Below are 7,549 nucleotides of genomic sequence, written 5' to 3'. Positions count from 1 at the left end.
AAAAAAAAAAAAAAAAAAAAAATGGGTCCCTCACTCATAGCACAATGGGGTGAAGTTTTTTTTTAATGTTCATATCTTTACGGCTCTATACTTGGATAAGTATTTAAGTTTTTACCTTCCTTTCAGACCCTTTCCCATTCTGGTGACTCCTGTCACTCTACCTACTTTAACTAAGGTTCCTGGAACCCCAGCAATCCACGAAACAGCACAACCACGTCTCTCTACTGCCATTGTATAGTCCCCTCTGCCAGAGGGATCTGGTCCTGAGAACACCAGGTACGGAGTTCCCTACCAACCCGGTCCCCAGCTCTGCCTGCTCTGGGTGGTGACAGAGGGAGGAAGAAACACCACACAGGTGCACGTGCAGAGAGGTTTGGTTGATTCTCTGCGGCTTCCAACTGCTGTACCGGCTAAAAGGACTACCCTGACTTTTAATCTGACCTTGGTGACATTTAGATACTGATCTCCCACGGCTGCACAGCCGAGGAGGCAGTGGGGAGCTGGAGGACCAAACAAAAGGTAAGCTCTTAGGTGGGACCTTAAGCTCCCAGCTGCATTGTGGTGACCTGAGTAATAGTGCCTGGGTGAGACTGGACCCTGGGCTCCTGCCCGAGGCTATAGCCTTGGGTCATCAGCCCCTTAAGAACCAGTGTGCTTTCTGTAAACAAGGAGGTCACTGGAAAAAGGAATGTCCTCAGCTTCAGAGCAGGCCAGGGAAGCTTGAATCTGTGATGGCCAAAAGTACAGGAGACTGACAGAGCCCAAAGCCTCCCGTGAATCTCCCTGGACAACTCGCTGTCACACAATAATATTGTGGGGCTTTTTTTGTTTTGGTTTTGATACTGGGGTAGTAGGTGCAGCCCCCTCCTACTACAATTGTACAGCTGCAAGACAGTGTCTTACTTGCCTCAGATGTAGGACTCTAACAGGGCAATAAGCTTGTTCTTACAAACTTGGGTCACTTCCTACAAGTTTACTAAGAGTAGCCCCTCACTGTTTCAATGGCCAGCCATAGATGTAACGTTCCGCTTTTTACTTTGTTTATGGTGTTGCCGGAAATTGTGCCAAAGGCATTCCCACAAAAGAGTTGTAATTTTGGCATTATTAACAGAGGGTTGGGATATTCTTTGCTGTCAGAAAAAAAAAAGGTCAAATAAAAAATTACTACAACTCAGGTAGTGAAGCTCACCTCATACAGTGCATAAGCTAAAGTCAATGACCACGTAATGTCTGCATTTCATAAGCTGAATCAGACACTCAAAGGGTTTTTTTTTGTTTTTTTTTTTTTTTTGTACAGGGGATTGAACTCGGGTCCTTGTGCTTGCAAGGTAGGCTACCTAAACGCTGAGCTAAATCCCCAGCCCTGGATGCTCGAAGTTTTTATAACCAATGCTCCGGGGCCCCCGCACCCACATTGATACTGTTATCTGAAGGCCAGGGATTTAGCTCAGTGGTGCCACTGCCTGCCTTGCGATTGCAAGGCAGCACTTAGTATTACAGGTTGGCAGCTCTTACAAGCAGTCTGGGAGGGCCCCTAAGTGCTGGGGTGAGGCCTCTGTGTAGATCTTCACCTCCAGGGCACAAACAGGCAGTGAGAGCATCACAGGGACAGAGATGACTCAAGAGCTGTCCTTCTGACTGGGACCAGAAGAGAAGCTCCTAAGGGTAGTTAGTGTCCCCTCCCTGTTTGTGCCAGGGTCCCCGGCTCACCCCATGTCTCAAGAAGGAGCCACATGAAGTGAAACTGACTGTCTTCCTGTCCATTTCTTTCTGTGTCACCTCTAAGTCCTTATTTCTGAAATACATGCACATCCCGACCACAGTGACAAGGAGTCTGTCTCAGTGGAGAGGCAGGCCAGGGACGACAGTAAACCATTCACAACCCGCAGTCTCTGAGCCAGATTCACACTCTGGCTGGAGCAGGGATCCAGGAGGGTCAGATCCAGAAAGGGGCAGCACCCTGAACTCTCCCCATTACCCTCCTGACTGGGTCCTCCACTGCCTGGGCCTGGCCTTGGTGGGATGTTCCCAGGGCTACAGCTGACTGCCTCGGACCCCCCCCCCCAGCAGCACCGGGCTGTCACAGGGGCCCCGCTTGGCCACGAGGCTCTAATCACACCTCTGTCTCCCCCACAGTGTGACCTTGGCCAAATTGCTTTTTCTTTCCGAGCCTCAGGGATATCACCCGGAAAATGGAGATAACACTTGTCTCAGGGGAGCTAGCAACGAGGGACATTTAAATTAGGCATGTTGAGTTGCTTGCCTGGTGCTTGCTCAGATAGGGCTGAGGAGAGAGTACTCTTGTGAATTCGGAGTGTATTACACAGAGCGTGTCACACCTTGTAAGGAGAGCGAGACATCTGAGTAGGCTTGGGCTGAGGCAAAGGGTCAGTCTTGGCCAAGAGAATCGTGGAAAAGAGTCTGAAATTTCCTAAAAGCCCTTTGCTGCCACCTGTTGCCTGAAATCCTTCTACCAGCCATTCTCTGGGGCCCGTGCTGAATCTCCAAACTGTTCCATAGGAGGGGTATTGTACTTACCCAAGACTAGATAGAAGCACCCATTGCTTTGGTTTGCGAAGCTGGCCCTGGGAACAGGTCCCGAGTTTCTTAGCACTCTGCCTGCAATTAGGAAGCCCCGCCACTAGGTGGTGGTGTGGTTTAACACCGACGCAGGAATTGGATTTTTCTTCTTTCCACTCTAAAGGCTGCCTTTTGAGTATAAAAACGGATAGAGACAGTCTTTGTTTATTTCACTTTTTTTTTTTGCACATGCTGGTTACACAGGTTAATGGTTTCCATTTTGGCAGATTTGTACATGTACGCACACCCCCATCGTTGCCTCTGCCCGGTCCTTTCCCCCTAACTTCATATTTTCAGGGGGTTTCAATGTATATTACATATTTTGATCATGTCCCTCCTTTTATCCACCCTTACACCTCCCTCCTCCTCCCCCTTTTCCCTTCTACCTTCCGGTCCTTTTCAGAGATTTTTATTTTTCTGGATCTGACTTACAGATACGCCCCATTTAACAGTCCACTTGTTCGTGGACTTAGGACAGAGGCGTGTTGTTTGGACTTTTTTTGTACAGTGCTGTATATCTTGTTTACAGAGCCTTGATGTCTTTTTTTGTACACCACACCTTGTTTACACAGTACTTTAATTTTTGCCGATTGTATAGTACAGTACTATGGTTTTATGCTCTGTTATACAATACTGCATGTAAGAGTTACGCAAGTAAAGTGAAGTCATCAGGTCGGAGTTTCCTTGGACCATTTCTTTGTGCTGAATATTGTAATATGCACACTATATACAATTCATTTAGTGACCTAGTTGCAGGAACGAAACACAGTTATTAAATGAGAAATGTCTGTATTTTGCACAACACTGTCTCCATATCCATCAATTTTCCTGCAACTAACAAAGTTTTGTTGTTCTTTATGGCTGAACAAGACTCCATTTTGTAATTAACTGTTCACTGTTCATAGGCGTTTAGGTTTGGTTTCATGTCTTGGCTATTGTGAATTCTGCCACAATAATCATGGATATGGAGGTAACCCTACTGTATGCTGATTTCCATCCCTTTGGATACATACCAAGGAGTTGTACAGAGCTGAATCGAACGATAACTGGAGTTTTAGTTTTTTGGGTTTTTTTGTTTTGTTTTGTTTTGTTGGTACCGGGGATTGAACTTGGGTCCTCATGCTTGGAAGGCACGTGGAGGCACCATAGTTTTAGTGTTTTGAGGACCATCCGCGCCGGCATCCACAGGGGCTGTGCTAATTTACAGTCCAACAGGAGTATAGAAAGATTCTTTTCCCCTACTTCCTCACCAGGAGTTACTGTTTTATGTCTTCTTCACGGTAGCCATTCTGCCTGGGGTGAGACAGACTCAGTGTGTATTTCATCTGCATTCCCCTAAGGACTAGAGATGTTAAACGTTTCTCCACCTACTCATTGGCCATTTCTGTTTCTTTTGGGAAATGTCTGTTCGACTCATTTGCCTGTTTGTTTCTTGGGCTGTTTGATTTTTTGATGTTAAGGTTTTCTTTTTTACTTTGTGTTCCAGATACTAATCCTCTTTTGGAAGAGTAGTTTGCAATGATTTTCGCATCTGCTGTAAGCTATCTCTTCCTTCTGTTGGTTGTTTCCCTTGCTTTGCAGAAACTTTTAAAATTTGATGCAGGCCCAGTCCCAAGCAGGATCGGAGAGCTGCCTCCTGCACAGGCTAGGAGGTGTCAGTTTCCTCATACACAGCTGCCCGGTCACACCCGTGCGAGTTCACACGGGTGAGGGAATGCTCGCAGGACTGCACCCAGATATCTGTGTGCACATTGTGGGCGTGTCAACATTTTTTTTGTTTCCAACTTGTTACTCTGGTGATCTTTGATATGTCATTTTTGTAATTAAGAATATAACATACCTTGGGGCTGAGGGTATAGCTCAGGGATAGAACACTTGCCGAGCAGGCACAAGGCCCTGGGTTCAATCCCCCCCACCCCATCCCAGGGACTGAACTCAGGACCTTGTGTTTGCCAGGCAGGCACAGTGCTGTTGAGCTATATTCCCAGCCCACATAAGCTACTTTAATTTTTAAAAATTAATTCATTGGGCTGGGGATTTAGCTCAGTGGTTCTGTCACCTGCTTTGCAAGTGCAAGGACCCGAGTTCAATTCCCGGTACCAAAAAATATAATGTTAATAATAATAATATAAATTCACCACCTCCTAGGTGTATACTCAAGAGAAAGGAAAATGTACATTCACACAGAAACTTGTGTGTGAATGGTCATAGAAGCAATTCATAGTAGCTGAAAAGCAGAAGGAAACAAAATGTCCCACAACAAGTGAATAGAGACAAAATGTGGTTTATCTACCCACTAATGCCATGTAATAGCATTGAATCGTTCAACGATACCAACAGTTTACTGCGGCAGTGTGTGCAATAGGTTCACTACCACTGATACATAATGTTTTTGTTTTGTTTTGTTTTTTGAGACAGGGTCTCACTGTGTAGTTGAGACTGACCTGGAACTCACTATGTAGCCCAGGCTGGTCTCGAACTCCCAGCGATCTTCCTGCCTCAGCTTCCTGAGTGCTGGGATTACAGGGCATGCGCCACCACGCCTGGATATTGATATATAAATTTTACCTTACTAAAGCTTAATAAAGATATATATATGTGTGTGTGTGTGTGTGTGTGTGTGTGTGTGTGTGTTTAAACAGAGCTTAAGTTTTTTTCTTTGAGACAGAGACTTGCTATGCTGCCCAGTATGTTTGGCTCCAGAAGTTTAGATTTTAAAGGTGAGAAAAAAGTGTGCCCAAGAATCTGAGGGAGGAAGGGTTTTCAGGAGTGGGAGTGGAGGAACGGTCTAACCACCTCTGACTCTCACGCCTCCTCGAAACACCACAGGATCCCAACCGTGCCGTGACCATGGAGCAGTAAGCAAGATGAAAGTGGCGGGTAACCTGGCTGAGCTCCCAGTCCAGACAGCGGGGGAACCCACCATTCTAACCCCTGCCATCGCCTGTGGCAGGGACAGCCCTGGGGCCACCACAACCCAGGTTGGCAAGAGAAGTCGGAGGCCGATTGGCGTAGAGACTTCGTGGGTGTAGAAGCTTCCAGGTGAGGCCTGGGGGCCGGGCAGACACAGAGGGGACCTGGGGCAAGAGAAACTTGGACCCAAGAAAAGGTCAGTGTCTTAGTCGCCTTCCTGGTCAGTGGGACAAAATATCAGACACCCACAACTTAAAGGAGAGGCTGATTTGGGATCATGTTTTTAGCCTGCAGTTAGTCTTCCTAGGGAAGAAGGCAGGGTGGAATGACTTGGGGAGAGGAAAGTTGTTCATGTCAGAGTGGCCAGGAAGAATGAGGTGGATGAGGACACAGTAGAATATTCTTACGAGCCGGACTTTCCATTGGATGGTACTTAGCAGCATCCTTTATATTTTTTTAAAAAATCACAATCCGTAAAGACACGAAAAAGAATTTCCAGAACTGTTTCAGGAAGAGGCAAGGGTTAGCATGTTTGCAAATATGGCAATATTTTTTTTACTGTACTAATTTTTTAAAGCATTTGCTGTATGTTTTGATCACACCTCATGTAAAAGGGTATTTGGACATCAGGACAGACGTGCCTAGGGAAGAGAGTACGAAGACACTGGACAAAAGACGGTTTTGGGCAAGCCAAGGAACTCCCACCAGAAGCTCAAAGAGCCATGGAACAGATTCTCTCTCCCAGCCCTCAGAAGGAACTAAGCCTGCGGGTGACTTGATTTTCAGACTTCTAGGCACCAAAATTGTGAGACCACAAATTTCTGTTGTTCAAACCACCCAGATTGTGGTTGTGACGGTCCTAGGAAAGAAATCCAGGTAGGGATAATACGATTATCACCTTCGGGGGCCTGCAGTAACACACCTGGGACTTTAAAGGAGTGCTGGTGGCAAAGCTGTAGCCCACAGTCATCATCCAGGCCTATGGCCGGGCTTGGTGGCCCCTCTGTCCCCCATTACCCTAGCAGGAGGGCACCGGAGACGTCCAGAGCAGATGTCTGGGATGCATTTGAAAACCCTGGCAGAGGAGTTTCAAGGGAAAGCCTGTCCCGCTCAATGCATAACCAGCATCTGGATCCTGTTTGCTGTCCTTTGGCAGGGACTTTGAGCAGAACTGTGGAAAGTAGAAGAGAAAGGACAACTTCCTCCGTAGCCAGGGCCCCAGGGCGGCAGTGGGGAGACAGCAGGACCTTGAGTCAGTTGTCCTGCATTGAATTCCGCCCCTTCTAGTAGCTGGGTAAACTCAGGCCTACCACGTCACCCCTTTGTCATAGTTTTCTCATCTGTAAAATGAGTACAATGGGAGAATTTATCTAGACTACTGCTGTCAGCATTCAACAGAATACTGCAAATACCAGGATGTTTAATGATGGAGGACTTCAGATTCTTTTTTGCAAATTGTGATACAATGTACATCCTTCGTCTGTTCCCTGTTGCTATAACAGAATGCCTGAGCCTGGCTAATTTACACAGGAAAGAAGTTTATTTGGCTTATGGTTCTGGAAGGTGGTAATTCCAAGACCGTGACACCAACTAGGGCTTTACAGCTGCAAGCAGGTATATAAGAAAGGAAGAAATGATGAAAAGTAGCATCACTTTATAATTACGGTCTCAGTCATTTTCCCATCGCTGAGAAATAATACCCAATGCCCACAATGTAAAGGAGGAGAAGTTCGTTTTGGATCATGAGTTAGTTCAGCCCATGATCAGCAGGCTGTAAAGCAGAAACAGGATGGTCAAGGGGCATGGCGGAGGGAAAGAAGCTCACATCATGGCGTCCAGGAAGTACAGCAGGAAAGTGTGGGAGACTTGCACCTTTGATTATGCTGAACGCAGGTTATCAGCAGTGAAGGCTGTGAAGAGTTCACCTCACAGATGCTCATTTTGAGAAATGTGTCTGGCTGAAACTCATGTGCGAAGGTCAGAGTAATGCACCCAAATCTTGTTCTCACAACTGAAACCTTCCTTACTAGAAGGACAATATTCTACTTTTTTTTTT

General features: G+C 46.4%; 1 protein-coding gene and 1 long non-coding RNA gene across 2 annotated transcripts in view; both read left to right on the top strand.

The window, feature by feature from the left end:
- Window positions 1-7,549, top strand: part of LOC104848280 — a 28,737-nt gene that overhangs the window by 8,668 nt on the left and 12,520 nt on the right. The window lies entirely within an intron of this gene.
- The window catches only part of LOC104848038, a 6,378-nt gene continuing 4,074 nt past the window's right edge, over window positions 5,246-7,549 (top strand). The window contains exons 1-2 of the long non-coding RNA XR_776298.2: window positions 5,246-5,300; window positions 5,410-5,622. This is a non-coding gene — a long non-coding RNA (uncharacterized LOC104848038). The remainder of the gene's footprint in view (window positions 5,301-5,409; window positions 5,623-7,549) is intronic.

Source organism: Fukomys damarensis, unplaced genomic scaffold, assembly GCF_012274545.1.
Source record: "Fukomys damarensis isolate Sample0158 unplaced genomic scaffold, DMR_v1.0_HiC HiC_scaffold_12, whole genome shotgun sequence".
Taxonomy (NCBI): domain Eukaryota; kingdom Metazoa; phylum Chordata; class Mammalia; order Rodentia; family Bathyergidae; genus Fukomys; species Fukomys damarensis.
Note: the sequence above shows the minus strand (reverse complement) of the source record. Positions and strands in the feature narration are given on the sequence as shown.